Source organism: Lynx canadensis, chromosome D4 (assembly GCF_007474595.2).
Source record: "Lynx canadensis isolate LIC74 chromosome D4, mLynCan4.pri.v2, whole genome shotgun sequence".
In the NCBI taxonomy this organism is placed as follows: domain Eukaryota; kingdom Metazoa; phylum Chordata; class Mammalia; order Carnivora; family Felidae; genus Lynx; species Lynx canadensis.
This window is the reverse complement of record NC_044315.2, coordinates 6,416,166-6,432,555: the sequence shown is the minus strand read 5'-3', so window position 1 is coordinate 6,432,555 and position 16,390 is coordinate 6,416,166. Positions and strand designations below refer to the sequence as shown.

General features: G+C 38.6%; 1 pseudogene; it reads left to right on the top strand.

Annotated features, from left to right (window-relative positions):
- Positions 1–2,246: 2,246 nt before the first annotated feature.
- LOC115499714 lies at positions 2,247–3,731 on the top strand (annotated as a pseudogene).
- Positions 3,732–16,390: the final 12,659 nt, after the last annotated feature.

Sequence of the window (16,390 nt, the reverse complement as noted above, 5' to 3'; positions counted from 1 at the left end):
AGAAAGTGTTTCCCCCCTTTTTAAAAGACACAATCCTTTGACCACCTTTTCCACTTGGCTCCTGATATTACTTTCACACTGCTTTCACTAGCATCTTTTTATCATAATCTTAACAACCGTTATGTCAACATACTTTACTGAAAAAGTACCACTTTTCAGGAGAATTATGCCCAGGAGGGATAACTCCCTCTGTTCTCCCAGAAACTAGGCTTCTGTCATTCCAAGTCCTCCAACATGAGTCCCAAACTGACTTACCTAGATTTATCTCTTAATACTCCTCAACAGTAATTTCCAATCCAGCCAAACTGGTTTATTCACCATTCATTCCCTGAAAGTATCTTGTACTTTCAGGACTAGAGAGGTGTGGAAAGAAATGGAAAAAAGTAGAAATGGGTCCAACTGATGGATTGGATGGAAGAAATGACAGGAACAAATCAAGAATGTTTCCTTGGTTTTGGTTTATAGATGAGCTATTTATTTATGTGGGGGAGGAGGGAATTTGGACAGAATTCCATTTGGGACATGTTAAGATGTCCATTATTTTTCCAAGTAGAGATGTCATGTAGGTAATCATTTAAAATAATGGATATAGTTAAGGTAACGTAAGGAAGTGTTGTTACAGAAAGGAAATGAATAGAGGACCGGGACCTGAGACAATCTAATATTTAGAGGTTAGGTTGAGGATGAGTCAGCAAAGAAAGACAAAGAGTGGTCAGTGAAATAAGAGGAAAACAAGCAGGGTCGAATTTCATGAAAGCAAGAGAAATGGGTTTAAGTGGGAAAAAGTGGTCCGTCATTTTAAATGTGTTTACTGAAGCATCAAGTAATAGGAGCTTTGTGAATTGGCCACAGTGAACTGATGGGTAAATTCAGTATAGTTGGAGGACAGCTTCCAGACTGGATCAGGTTGAAGAGGTTATGAGGTTGGTAAGGAAGTAAAGACAGTAACTGTAGATCACTCTTTGAGAAGTTTTTCCATGAGGGGGAACGGGAAAATAAAGTGATAGTGGACAAGAAGAGAAAATTCTTGATTTTTATTTGAGAGATAGTACATCAAGTTTGTATGCTGATGGGGTGAGCCATGAAGAAAGAGACCGATGGAGTGAGAATTTTAAAAGGAGTGAAATTTTGAATGGGATCCAGAGCACAAGAGAAAAATGAGTCTTTAATTCATCAGGGACACGTCTCCATTTGTAACTAGAGGGAAGATGGTAAAATGGGGTAAATACAAGTAGGTTTTAGATTTGGTAGTAGAAACATGAGAGCATTTTCCTCTGATTAACTCTATTCTCACTGAAGTTTAAAATGAAATTACTAGTCAAAACTGGTAATTTGATGGTACACCCATGTCTGGTTTGATTACCTTTTTTTTTTTTTTTTTCAACGTTTATTTATTTTTGGGACAGAGAGAGACAGAGCATGAACGGGGGAGGGGCAGAGAGAGAGGGAGACACAGAATCGGAAACCGGCTCCAGGCTCCGAGCCATCTGCCCAGAGCCTGACGCGGGGCTCGAACTCACGGATCGTGAGATCGTGACCTGGCTGAAGTCGGACGCTTAACCGACTGCGCCACCCAGGCGCCCCCCCTTTTTTTTTTTAATGTAGCTAAAATTTCTGCTTTTGGCCATGATGGAGGATCTTGAACCAGATGTGCCCTTTCCCTATAAGCAACTAGAAAACTGGTCAAATAGGAAACATCTAAATACAGACATTGGATAATTGGCTCAACTGTGATCCCTAAGGGAAGGGAAATAAATGATGTGAGCCTTACGATAGTTTCAACAATAGAAGGTATCTAGACTGAAGCACAATGAGAAAAACAACAACAACAAACCAGTCTCACTGTCCTGTGGGTTACTATCAGGCAGTATAACATCTGTGCCCTGGAGTCCCAAAATAAAAGGGGAAGGGAAATTTAAAAATTATTTAAAGAATGAAATTTTCTAAATTCCAAACAATAAGCCTACAAAGTCAAGAAGATCATGAATCTTAAGCAGAATGAACATAATACATCAGGGCACGTTATAAACTGTTAACTTAGAATTATATTTTAAAAATCCTTAAAGACTTTTTAAGAAAATTAGGGGCGCCTGTGTGGCTCAGTCGGTTAAGCAACTGAGTTCGGCTCAGGTCATGATCTCACGGTTCGTGGGTTCAAGCCCTGCATCGGGCTCTCTGCTGACAGCTCAGAGCCTGGAGCCTGCTTCGGATCCTGTGTCTCCCACTCTCTTTGCCTGTCCCCCACTTGTGCTCGCTCGCTCTCTCTCTGTCTCAAAAATAAATAAAATGTAAAGAAAATCAAAGGTGAGAAGATCTATCCACTTACTTGTACTCCCAGAAATAATAAAGGATATTCTTCAGACAGAAAATTACACCACATGGGAACTTGATCCTACAACAAAGAAATAAAGAGAGCCTTTGGTGAATATGAGGGCAAATATAAAATGTTTTATTTCTGATTTCCATGAAAGAGAATTGGATTGAGCAGAGCCATCCATCCCCCACTTTCCAGTGCTGCTCTCCTCCTTCATTCCACTTCTTCCACCCCAATGGCCATGGCCATTCTTGGCATCCCCTATGAGTGATGACATCTCATCAGGGCAGACCACAGAGATCCCGAGCTTCAGTGCTGTCGCAAAAAAGATGGTGGAGCACAAGAAGACCAACAACAGTCTTAAACAGTTAAGGGAGCAATTGAAAGAACTTACCGATCAGTATGAAAAGTCTGAAAATGACCGAAAGGACCTACAATCACCCAAGTTGGGTCAAACTGCGTGAAGTACTTTAGAAGTTAATTGAAAAATTCGTTGTTAAAAGAGCCAAAATATATTGTCAGTTGTCATGGTTAGCTTGAAAAAAGCAGCATCCAGGAACAAGAGTTACTTTGGATATGATTACATCGATATTTGCCAAGATTCACTGATCTTACAGCATGTCTCATAAGGATGTAAGGAATATTTCTTTTTCTGAGGTGGAGGGATTATCTGAACAGATCAGAGAATTCAGAGGCAATACAAGTACCTCTTACAAACCTAGAATTATTCCACTATAGGAATAATATCTCCAAAAGGCTGTTTGTTATCTGGGCCAACAGTTAGGAAAAACACTAATGGCAAGAGCTGCTGTTAGCCAACTGGAATGCAATATCTTAAACGTAGTATAGAGTTGTACTGTAGACAAGTACACTGGTGAAAGCGCCCATTTGATCAAAGAAATGTTCACATTAGGAATCATCAGTCATGCATCATTTTTATGGATTAAAAAAAAATGCCATTGGTGGATACTGGTCTCCTGGAAGTACTTCAGCTGATAGGTTGAGAGGACTTTATGAGTTACTCAAATGGATGGATGTGATACTCTGCATAGTTAAAATGATCACGGCTATCAACAAGTACAGTGGATTCTGCTTTGCTGTCTCCAGATAAATAGAAAAAACATACATTTATTTATAAGCAAGGTTAGATATCCCCCAAATCTACGGAGGTACCATTACAAAGCATGACAAAACAGATTATTAGAAACATTTATAAGGTTTTCAGATGGCTGTAATGGAGCAGACCTGAAAAATGTTTGCACTGAAGCAGGCATATTTATAATTCATGCCGATCATGAGTTGGTAGTATACAAAGACTTCATGGAAGCAATCAGAAGCAGCTGGTTTTGGGGCGCCTGGGTGGCGCAGTCGGTTAAGCGTCCGACTTCAGCCAGGTCACGATCTCGCGGTCCGTGAGTTCGAGCCCCGCGTCAGGCTCTGGGCTGATGGCTCGGAGCCTGGAGCCTGTTTCCGATTCTGTGTCTCCCTCTCTCTCTGCCCCTCCCCCGTTCATGCTCTGTCTCTCTCTGTCCCAAGAATAAATAAACGTTGAAAAAAAAAATTAAAAAAAAAAAGAAGTAGCTGGTTTTAAGTAGCTAAAATCTAGATTGGACTACAAACCTGAATTCCAAGAAGCTAAAGTATCAATTGGATCGGAGATTTTTGATGGCTACATGACACATTGGCTTAATGTAATAATCAGTTATAGATGTATGTATGCGATGGCAATAATGATTAAAAATGTATGAATAAAAATTATTTCAAACAAAGTAATGAAAATTTATTATGCAATTTGTAATAGATGTAGAGTAAAAGATATAACAAATAGAAAAGACAGGAGGGAGAAATTAAATATATTGCTGAAAAAGTCTTAAACTGCCTGTGAAGTGATATATTATTATTTGAAGGTAATCTGCGATAAAGATGTATATTGTAAGCTCTAGAGCAACTACTAAATATCAAAATTATCTAACTACTAAATATCAAAAATTAAGAGAAATAGCTAAGTAATATAGGAGATAAAATGGAATTATTAAAAAAAAATCACCCCAATAGAATGCAAGGAGAGAAAAATAAAGATCAAATGAGACAAATACAAAATAGCAGGAGCGTAGATTTAAACCCAAATCATATTGATAATTAAATTAATCAATGATCTAAACATTCCAAATACAAGACATATTGTCAAATTCAGTGAGAAGGCAAGAACCAATTACATGCTGTTCACAAGGGACCAATGTTAAAGATGAAGATACGTAAGGAGTAAACAGGTGGAGGGGTACCTGGGTGACTCAGTTGGTTAAGCATTGGACTCTTGATCTCAGCTCCAGTCTCAATCTCAACATTGTGAGTTCAAGTCCTGCAGTGGGCTCTGCACTGGGTGTGGAGCCTACTTCAAAAACAAACAAAAAAGATGGAAGAATTATATACAATGTAAATGCTAATCAAGTTGGGAGTGACTATATGAATATCAGGAATATGATAAAGGGAGACATAATAACCAAAAGCAATTTGTCAAGAAGACATGGCATGCGCCTAGTATTATCAGCATTTTGAAAGACATGAAATATAAGTAATCTAAAAGGACAAATGAACAAATACACAGTTCTAGAAATTTCAACACTTCTAATTGACAAAGCAGTAAGATGAGAGCAAGATCAGTAAATATATAGAACATCGAACACAATGCAAATCAGCCAACTTGACCTAAATGACATTTATAGAACACTCCACCCAACGAGAGCAGAATACACATTCATATCAAGTACACATAGAATAATCATCAAGATGAAGCATTTGCTGAGCCATACAACAATTCTCAACAAATCTTGAAAGATTAATATTCTTCTCTGTCAACAACGTAACAAATCAATAAAAGGAAGATATTCAGTACATGCTGTGAAACACAGGACACTTAAACTGAGTCAAAGAAAAAATACAAGAGAAAATAAAAAATATTTTGTAGGTGCACCTGGCTGACTCAGTTGGTAGAGCACATGACTCTTAATCTCACGTTCATGAGTTCAAGCCTCATGTTGGGCATAAAACCTACTTTCAAAATAATTGTAATGAAAACATAAAAATGCGTATGCAGGTAAGCTGTGATAAGAGTGACATTTATAGCTTTAGATTCCTCTATTAATAAGGAAGAAAAGTATAAATAACTTCAGAAACAAGAAAACAAAGGACATTTTTTAAATGTTTTTCATTTATTTTGAGAGTGAGAGCACAAGTGGGGGAGGAGCAGAGAGAGAGAGAGAACCCCAAGAAGACTCCATGCCTAGCACAATGTGGGGCTTGATCCCACCAATGTGAGTTCATGACATGAGCTGAAATCAAGAGTCAGGGGCTTAACCGAGACACCAATTGCACCAGAAATTAAATTCAAGTAAGTAAAGAGGAAGAACTAAAGCTAGAAGTATAATTCAACAAAACAAAACAAAACAAAACAAAAAAAATGAAGGAATACAAGTGAGAGCAAAAGCTGCTACTTTGAAAATATCAATACAGTTGATAAACTTCAGGTAGAATTATCAAGAGAAAAAGTTTAAAAGGACATAGATGACCAAAATCGGTAAAGAGGTTATTATTCATACCCTACTAACATTTAAAGGATCGTGAAGGAAATATGAACTTTATGCCAATAAATATGACTAAGGACTTAGACACAACTGATTTCTTGAAAGAAAAAATGCCAAATAGACTAAAAAATTTTTAACTTAAAAGGATGCCTGGGTGGCTCAGTGTTTAAGTGGCCAACTCTTGATTTCAGCTCAGGTCATGATCTCACGGTGACATTGAGACCCACCTCAGGCTCCGTGCTGACAGCACAGAACCTGCTTGGGATTCTCTCTCCCCCCCTCTCTCTGCCCCTTCCCTACTCACAGTCTCTATAAATAAACAAAAAACAAACATTAAAAAAATTATAGTTAAAAACTTGAATCCAAAGTCACTGTAAATTTCAGGAATTAAAGAAGAAATAAGATAATCCTACACAGATTCTTTATGAAAATAAAAGCCAACACTTCCGTACTACCTTCATGAGGCCCCCATTACTCTAATACCAGAAACAAAAAGATATAAGAAAACTATACACCAATATTTCTTATGAGTATTGACACAAAAGCCCTTAACGGGTAGCAAAAAGATCCAGGAAAAGGGAAAAAATATGGTATGAATATGTCACCACAGATACTTTAGATTTTATCTGAGGAATACAAAGTTTAACCTTCAAAAAAATCAATGAAATATACACCATATTGACAAGATAAAGGAGAAAACCTATATAATCATCTCATATGCAGAGAAAGCGGTAAACAAATTCAATACTCATGATAAAAAACCCTCAGCAAACTGGGAATAGAAAGGAACTTTTTCAATTGGATAAAGTGCATCTGCAAAAATCAAGCTAATACCACACTTAGTGGTAAAAGAATGAATGCTTTCCCCCTGGGACTGGAACAAGGCAAGGATGTTCACTCCTTAGTCTACATTGTACTGGAGGTCCTAGGCAATGCAATGAGGATGAAAACAGAAATAAAAGACCTCATATTGGAAAGGAAGAAATAAAATTGCCTCTACCCATAGACGACATTATTTGTGTAGAAAATCCTAAGCAATTTACAAAACAAAAACAAAAAACCTACTAGACCTACTAAGTGAATTTATTATATTGTAGGATGACCAAAATACAAAAATTTACTATTTTTATATACTAGCAACAATTAAAAAGTAAAATTATTCAAAATACCACTTAAAATAACATAGAAATAAAATACTTAGGGATACATTTAACAAGATATTTGTAAGTACTGTACATTAAAAACTACAAAATCATGTTGAAATTGAAGGCCAAAAAATGGTCTACGCTATTTTGTAACTTTTAGTGTACAGTACTTACAAATATCCTGTTAAGTGTATCCCTAAGTATTTTATTTCTAAATGGAAAGACATACCATGTTCATACATCAGAAAACTCAATTCTCGAAATGATCTGTAGGTTCAATGCAGTTCAATCATAATCTCAGCAGAAAGTTATACAAATTAACAAATCTAAAATTTATATGGAAATAGCAAGGACCAAGAATAGCCAATACAATTTTATTTATTTATTTATTTATTTATTTATTTATTTAAAGTACTCTCCTTGCCCAATGCAGAGCCCACCAAGGGGCCTGAACTCACAACCCTGAATTCAAGCAAGACCTGAGCTCAAGACCTGATCTGAGATCAGGAGTCAGACACTTAACCAACTGAGCCAAACAGAAGGCACCCTGGCAATACAATTTTTAAAAAAGAAAACAAAGGTGGGAGGACTTAGACTACCTGATTTTAAGACTTAAAATAAGGCCATAGTAATAAGACAGTGTAATGTCAACATAAGAATAAATGTAGAGATTAATGAAATGGAATACCGTATCATAAATAAACCCACTCATACGTATGGTCATTTGATTTTTGTAAGATATGCCAAGGTGACTGGATGACAGAACAGTCTTACAATTAATGTGCTGGAACTACTGGTTAGCCACTTGGAAAAAATGAACCTTGGCCTCTATTTTCACCATACACAAAAATGAACTCAAATGGGTTATAGACCTAACATAAAAGCTATAACTATAAAACTTCTAGGGGAAAATTTAGAATATTGTAACAAAATTGGCAAAGATTTGCTAGCTACAAAATGCAGAGTACCCCAGTTATAGGAGAAAAATTGATAAATTGAACATCATAATTTAAAATTTCTCTTTTAAAGATACTTTAAGGAAATGAAAAGCAAATCACAGAGTGGGAGAAAACATTTGCTTTTCCTATAGCTGACAAAGGACTTGTATGAAGAATTTATGAACAGGCAACAACCTCTTTGACTCAGCTGCAGGAACTTGTTACTTGACATGTCTCCAAAGGCAAGGGAAATAAAAGCAAAAATGAACTATTGGAACCTCATCAAGATAAAAGTTTCTGCACAGCAAGACTAGAATGTAATACATTCAAGACTAGAATGTATTATGCTAAGCGAAATAAGTCAGAGAAAGATAAATGTATGATTTCACTCATGGAATTTAAGAAACAAAACGGATGAACGTAGGAGAAAGGAAGGAAAAATAAGATGGGGATGCAAACCATAAGAGACTCTTAAATACAGAGAACAGACTGAGGGTTGCTGGAGGGGTGTTGAGCGGGGTGATGGGCATTAGGGAGGGCACTTGTTGGCGTGAGCCCTGGGTATTCTATGTAAGGGATGAATCACTAAATTCTACTCCTGAAACAAAGCAAGCAAAATTTATGAAGACCTCTTACAATTCATTCATAAAAAAACCTAAAACAACGCAAAATATTTGTACAAACACCTTATAAAAGGAGATGTGTGAATGGCCAATGAGCATATGAAAGGAGTCTCAACACCATTACTCATGAAGAAATGCAAATTAAAACCACAGTAAGATAGCACAACATCCTCACTACAGTAGCTAAAATTGAAAAGACTATGTCAAGACACATGTAAGTCAGGATCCAGTCTTTTGCACTTTATGGCTAACTATATTCAAAACTCAGGTTTGTAAAAGATATAAACGTAAAAATTTGAAAGACTGATAATACTAAGTGTTGGTGAAAAGGTGGGACAACTGGAGCTCACTTTGGAAAATCACTTGACAATTTCTTATGAAGTTGAATATACATTTATCATATGCCACAGCATTGCCACTCCCACAGATTTACCCGAGGGAAATAAAAACACGTTCACAGTAAAACTTGTACATGAATTTCATAGCAGCTTTATTCCTAATGTAATGGAATGCTATACCAAAATTGAAAGGAACAAATTACTGATTCGTGCAAAAACACAGATGTATCTGAGAAACCTTATGCTGAGTGAAATTAGCCCAGCATGAGTATGTACTGTATGACTCCATTTATATTCTACAAAAGGAAAGGCATCCATACTGGTAATGGTAATCTGGGCCAGGATTGACTTGCAAATGGGCAAGCCACTACTAAGCATTTGGAATTTCCATTTGAGATGAAATCCATTTACTACCATCCTTGCCTTAAAACAATTCAAAACCACTTTCTAAACCAATGTCAGGGGCTTTATCATTCAAGCCCACCCAAGAAAACAGAAATCACATCAGGTATTTGAACAGTAAATTTAACACAAAGAGTTAGATTTGTATTAGAGGACCAAAAAAGAAGTCAAATAGCAAAGTAACACAGAGATTAGAAAACAAAACAAAACAAAACAAAACAACACATAAAACAAACTTTAGGAGGCAGCTACCATGCCTACACAAAGGGAAGACTTTAAGGTTATCAGAACATGGAAGCTTAGAGGAAGGGCACCCATGGAGTGGGGACCCAGATCTCTGAGGAGAATGTATTGTCTGCCCAGCTGGTGCTGGTACTACAGGGGCTTGGGGAAGGGCCCCCATAGAGATGGGGCTCACATTTTTGAGGAAGGGGTGGCAGTCAGCTGGCATTGGTATCTCTCAGGGAAGGAGATGATGCTGGTTGTGGGAGTTGAGGATAAAATGAAAAAAGCTGTCACTGCTAATGGGTAGAAATGCTGCTGGGTGATTTTGAAAGAAATAGGGAGCAAGAGGGGAAAGGGTTCCCTCTAGTGCCCCACTGGCAGAATCTAACAGGAAGCCAGCTAGTAAAGGCAAAATGTGGTGTACAGGATCCGAGTAACAACATCACAGAAAAATACCGGAGATTTAGGGCTGAGAGCCAACAACTACTGGCCAACAAATCAAAGTAGAAATCAAAGCAGAGACCAAATCAATGAACACCAAATATGTGTGAATGATTTCAGCTCATGATTTTATTGACCCGAGGGTTATTGAACAAGATGCTGGGATCAAAATCTTGACCCAGCTCTACTAACTAGGAAATAACACAAAGGAGGCTCAAAAAGTTGCTTACTCTCAAAGTATCACAGCTTCCATTCATTTTTTCCTGCTTCAGGATTGTTCTAAGGAGTCTGTAAGAAAAATGTGAGTATTGCTTCCAAATGCACAAAATCATTGCTAGCACAATTATAAATATTACAAGGTAGGCATTAAACCAAAGAACAAATTTAAATCATCCTAACATACAAAATATTAAAGTGAGTAGGGACATATACAGCTATGCAAATAACACACTTGGTTATTAATCTCATACTTTTCTAATTCAGACTTTTCATGTGTGTATATCAGTATGCTAATAAACTGTACTTTTATTCTTTTTATTGTTCTCAAGGTAGCTAACTTCTAACTAGCTTGAATCTATCTTCAGGAGTAGATTCCAGTGATTCATCACTTATATGCAACACCCAGTGCTCATCCCAACAAGTGCTCTCCTCAATGCCCATCACCCACCCCCTGCCCCAACACCCTCTAGCAACCCTCACTTTGTTCTCTATATTTGAGAGTCTCTTATGGTTTTCCCCCTCTCTCTTTTTATCTTATTTTTCCTTCGTTTCCCCTAAGGTCATCTGTTAAGTTTCTCAAATTCCACATATGAGTAAATACGTGATATTTGTCTTTCCCTTACTGATTTACTTTGCTACTTTGCTAGTTAATAATACTATTAAAAGTATTACTTTTAATACCCTCCAGTTCCATCCACGTTGTTGCAAATGGCAAGATTTCATTCTTTTTCATCACCAAGTAGTATTCTAGTATATGTATATATCCATTCATCAGTTGATGGGCATTTGGGTTCTTTCCATAATTTGGCTATTGTTGATAGTGCTGCTATAAACATTGGGTGCATGTGCCCCTTCGAATCAGCACTCCTGTTTCTTTTGGATAAATTCATAGTGGTCCAATTGCTGGGTCTTAGAGTAATTCTATTTTTATAATTTTAGAGGAAGCGTCACACTATTTTCCAGAGTGGCTACACCAGTTTGCATTCCCACCAACAGCACAAGAGGGATCCTGTTTCTCCACATCCTCGCCAACATCTGTTGTTTCCTGAGTTGTTAATTTTAGCCACTCTGATCTGATGTGAAGTGGTGTCTCAATGTGGTTTTGACTTGTATTTCCCTGATGATGAGCATCTTTTCATGTGTCTGTTAGCCATCTGGATGTCTTCTTTGGAAAAGTGTCTATTCATGTCTTCTGCCCATTTCTTCACAGGATTATCCCTTTTATTTTGTTTTGTTTGATTGCTGAGGCTAGGACTTCCAACACTATGTTGAATAACAGTGGTGAGAGGGGACATCCCTGTCATGTTCCTAATCTCAGGGGGAAAGCTGTTATTTTTTTTCCCATGGAGGATGAGATTAGCTGTGGAACTTTCATATATCATTTTTATTATGTTAAAGTATGTTCCTTCTATCCCAGCTTTCTTGAGCGTTTTTATTAAGAAAGGATGCTGTATTTTGTCAAATGTTTTTTCTGCATCTAAGGACAGGGTCATATGGTTCTTATCCTTTCTTCTATGTGATGTATCACACTGATTGATTTGAGAATATTTGTGATGTATCACATATGTGATGTATCACACTGATTGATTTGAACCAGACCTGCAACCCAGGAATGAATCCCACTTGATCATGGTGAATAATTCTCTTAATATACTGTTGAATTTGAGTTGCTAGTATCTTGTTGAGAATTTCTGCATCCATGTTCATCAGGGATCTTGGACTATAATTCTCCTTTTTAATGGGGTCTTTATCTGGTTTTGGAATCAAGGTAATGCTGGCTTCATTGAATGAGTCTGGAAGCTTTCCTTTCATTTCTATTTTTTGGAATAGCTTGAGAAGAATAGGTACTAACTCTGTTTTAAATACCTGGTAGAATTCCCCTGGGAAGCCATCTGGTCCAGGACTCTTATTTATTGGAAGATTTTTGATAACCAATTCCATTTCTTTGCAGTTATGGGTCTGTTCAAATTGTCTGTTTCCTCCCGTTTGAGTTTGGTAGTGTGTGAGTGTCTAGGAATTTGTCCATTTCTTCTAGATTGTCCAGTTTGTTGGCATATAATTTTTCATAGTATTCTCTAGTAATTGTTTGTATTTCTGTGGTGTTGATTACGATCTCTCCTCTTTCATTCATTATTTTATCTATCTGGGTCCTCTTTTCTTTTTGAGAAGTCTGGCTAGGAGTTTATCAATTTTGTACAGGCTTTCAAAAAACCAGCCCTTAGATTCATTGATCTGTTCCACTGTTTTTTGTTTTTTTTTTAATTCTATATTGTTTATTTCTGCTCTAATCTTTATTATTTCCCTTCTTCTGCTGGCTTTGGGCTTTTTTTGCTCCTTTAAGAGCTTCTAGGGGCGCCTGGGTGGCGCAGTCGGTTAAGCGTCCGACTTCAGCCAGGTCACGATCTCGCGGTCCGTGAGTTCGAGCCCCGCGTCAGGCTCTGGGCTGATGGCTCGGAGCCTGGAGCCTGTTTCCGATTCTGTGTCTCCCTCTCTCTCTGCCCCTCCCCCGTTCACGCTCTGTCTCTCTCTGTCCCAAAGATAAATGGACGTTGAAGGAAAAAAAAAAAAAAAAAAAAAAAATTTAAAAAAAAAAAAAAGAAAAGAGCTTCTAGCTCCTTTAGGTGTGATGTTAGGTTGTATGTTTGGAACCTTTCTTGCTTCTTGAGATAGGTCTGAAATGCAATGCATTTTCCTCTTAGGACTGCCTTTGCTGCATCCCAAAGGGTTTGGGCTGTCATGTTTTCATTTTCATTTGCATCCATGTATTTTTAAATTTCTTCTTTAATTTCCTGGTTAAGCCATTCATTCTTTAGTAGGATGTTCTTTAACCTCCATGTATTTGGGGCTTTCCAAATTTTTCCTGTGGTTGATTTCAAGTTTCATAGTGTTGTGATCTGAAAATATGCATGGTATGATCTCAATCCTTTTGTACTTGTTGAGGACTGTTTTGTGACCCACAAATGGAAAATGTTGCATGTACACTTGAGAAGAATGTGTATTCTGCTGCATTAGGGTGAAAAGTTCTGAAGTTTGGATGTTAAGTCCATCTGGTCCAATGTGTCATTCTGAGCCATTGTTTCCTTATTGGTTTCTTCTTAGATGATCTGTCCATTGCTATAAGTGGGGTATTTAAGTCCTCTACAATCTTGGTATTGTTATCTGTACATTTGTTTATGTTTGTGATTAATTGATTTATATATTTGGATTCTTTCATGTTGGGGGCATAAACATTTATAATTGTTAGCTTTTCTTGATATCATTAATTATGATGTATTGCCCTTCTTCATCTCTTGTTACAGTCTTTGTTTTAAAATCTAGTTTGTCTGGGGGCGCCTGGGTGGCGCAGTCGGTTAAGCGTCCGACTTCAGCCAGGTCACGATCTCGCGGTCCGTGAGTTCGAGCCCCGCGTCAGGCTCTGGGCTGATGGCTCAGAGCCTGGAGCCTGTTTCCGATTCTGTGTCTCCCTCTCTCTCTGCCCCTCCCCCGTTCATGCTCTGTCTCTCTCTGTCCCAAAAATAAATAAAAAACGTTGAAAAAAAAATTAAAAAAAAAATAAAATCTAGTTTGTCTGATATAAGTATGGCTACTCTGGCTTTCTTTTGACATCTAGTAGCGTGATAGATGGTTCTCCATCCCCTCACTTTCAATTTGCAGGTATCTGTTGTTGGGTATTTGGCTACTCGATCCACTGGTCAGTCTTTGCAAAGTTCCTGCTTGCTCATTGTGGTGGATTGTTTGGACCTTCCACCAGGTGTGCTTTGATTTGTTTTAGTAACCCTGGAAAAAAGGAAAGTGTGTGTGTGTGGGGAGGGGGGGGAACCTGATACCATACAAAGAGAAAAATGAAAGGGGTGGGAAAAAAAAAGACCAAGCAGAGCATCAAAGAAACTATAAGGCTTAATCCAGAGAGAGAGAAAGGAAAATAAAGGAGATATAGAAAAGGTGCAAAAAGAATAGAGTAAAAATGCTTGATTAAACAAACAAAACAGAGAAATAGATATATATTGGAATTAACCAAAAATCAAGTCAGAAACTATGAACCTTATTCCAAAGGAAATAAGAAGGTAGAAAGAAAAAGAGAAGAAAAAAAAAAAAAAGGCAAGCAGACTAACATACAAAACCACAGGTTAGTTGTCTGTTGGTGCCTGGGACCCTGGCTGTGCTGGTCTGGAGGAGAGGCTGTCTGTTCACTCATTGTCAGTCTCGCTCTAGTAGATAAGCAGTTGCCAGGCACGGAGGGGCAGGGTTTAGTGTAAGAGGTCCCACCTCCACTGGGGGCCGCTGTATCGTTCCCTGAAGCCCCGCAGTGTTGGTGATGGGGAGAACAATGGCTATGGTGACACCCCAGTCTCTCCTCCCCAGACCTGGTATCTTGAACCATGTTGTTCAGGCAGCCCTCCCCAAATAGTGGCAGTCAGCTTGCCCTGCTCTGTGGTCCCCCACCCCTCCTAGGCGCTGGGCTGGAATTCAAAACCCTATGTCTCAAAGGGCCCTGCACCTGGCAGATTCTGTTCTGCCATAGCACCACTCAGCCTCGCTGATCGAAGGCCTAAAGGGGCGCCTGGGTGGCTTAATCGGTTAAGCGGGCCAACTTCGACTCAGGTCATGATCTCACAATTTGTGAGTTTGAGCCCCGTGTTGGGCTCCGTGCTGACAGCTTGGACCCTGGGAACCTGCTTCCGATTCTGTGTCTACCTCTCTCTCTGCCCCTCCCCCACTCATGCTCTGTCTTTCAAAAATGAATAAATGTTTAAAAAATTAAAAAAAAAAAAAAGGCCTTTGGCTCATGCCTGCAGGGTCTTTCATCCTTGGGGAGGCAATAAACCCTGTTCCCACAGTACTCAGGAAAGGAAACTGTTCTCTCCCAGTGTGCCCCTGAGATCATTACTGCACCCCGGGCCAGCTCCCTCCCCACCAGAAGTGTGCTCACAAGGTGGGCTGAAAACTCCAATCTTCAGCTCCTGAAGCTATTTGCAAAATAGAAACTGGCACTCTCCGTATTCCCCGCTCCCCAGTCCCTGGTCCAGAGAGGTTTTTCTCTTGTACTAGCACAATACCACACTTCCACGGCCTGTCTCTTTTGTGTCTCCACAGAAGGGGTTCCCTTCCCTTCCTGCCTACACCGTTTTAGCTCTAATTCATATACTCCCACCTCTGTCCCGGCCAAGCCGTCTCCCTCCACCTGTGGAGATCTGTCACTCCACAGATTGATTTCCTGGATGTTCCAAGTGATCTGACCTCAACATAGCTGTGTTTGAGGGCCGAGGGAAATCCTGGTCCCCCTATTCTCTGCCATCTCAACTCCTCTGTCTCCTGTATTTTTGTTCTTACACTCTAAGGACAAACTTGTAATTCAAACTGGACTCAAGTGCATCGCTGCGTTTTGGTCTGAGCATAGGCAATTCTCACTGTTGCATTTTCATCTAATGCTCAGAAGACTTAATCCACCACTAAACCATGATGTGATCTGTCATTTTGTATCTAAACAGGTGGCTCCCCATATTTAGTAAGGTAATTGAGTGTAGACTACCCAGGAATTGTTCAAAAAGTTCAGACATATTTATTAATGCATTATAAGTGTATATGATATAAATACCTGTGAAAAAGAAACTTTGTCCTAAGAAATAACAGCACCAAATAGGAATAAAAAATTTAATCGTAAAGAACATTACAGGGGCGCCTGGGTGGCGCAGTCGGTTAAGCGTCCGACTTCAGCCAGGTCACGATCTCGCGGTCCGTGAGTTCGAGCCCCGCGTCAGGCTCTGGGCTGATGGCTCAGAGCCTGGAGCCTGTTTCCGATTCTGTGTCTCCCTCTCTCTCTGCCCCTCCCCCGTTCACGCTCTGTCTCTCTCTGTCCCAAAAATAAATAAACGTTGAAGGAAAAAAAAAAAATTAAAAAAAAAAAAAAGAACATTACAGTACATATTTGAGAAACTGAGAAATATTTCAAATGATGCTTACTTCCTAATTAACGGCGGAAAGTTAAGAATTCCAATTTGGATTCTATGGATTAAGTTTTTCTCTGATTTGTACCATTAAAAATATTTCACATGTGGACAAAGAGTGGAAAAAATACACCAAAAACTTCGTGTTATAACATCATATTGAGTTGAGATATGCAAGCACATAAATATAGGATTTCAACAATACTCCATAGGACTTTT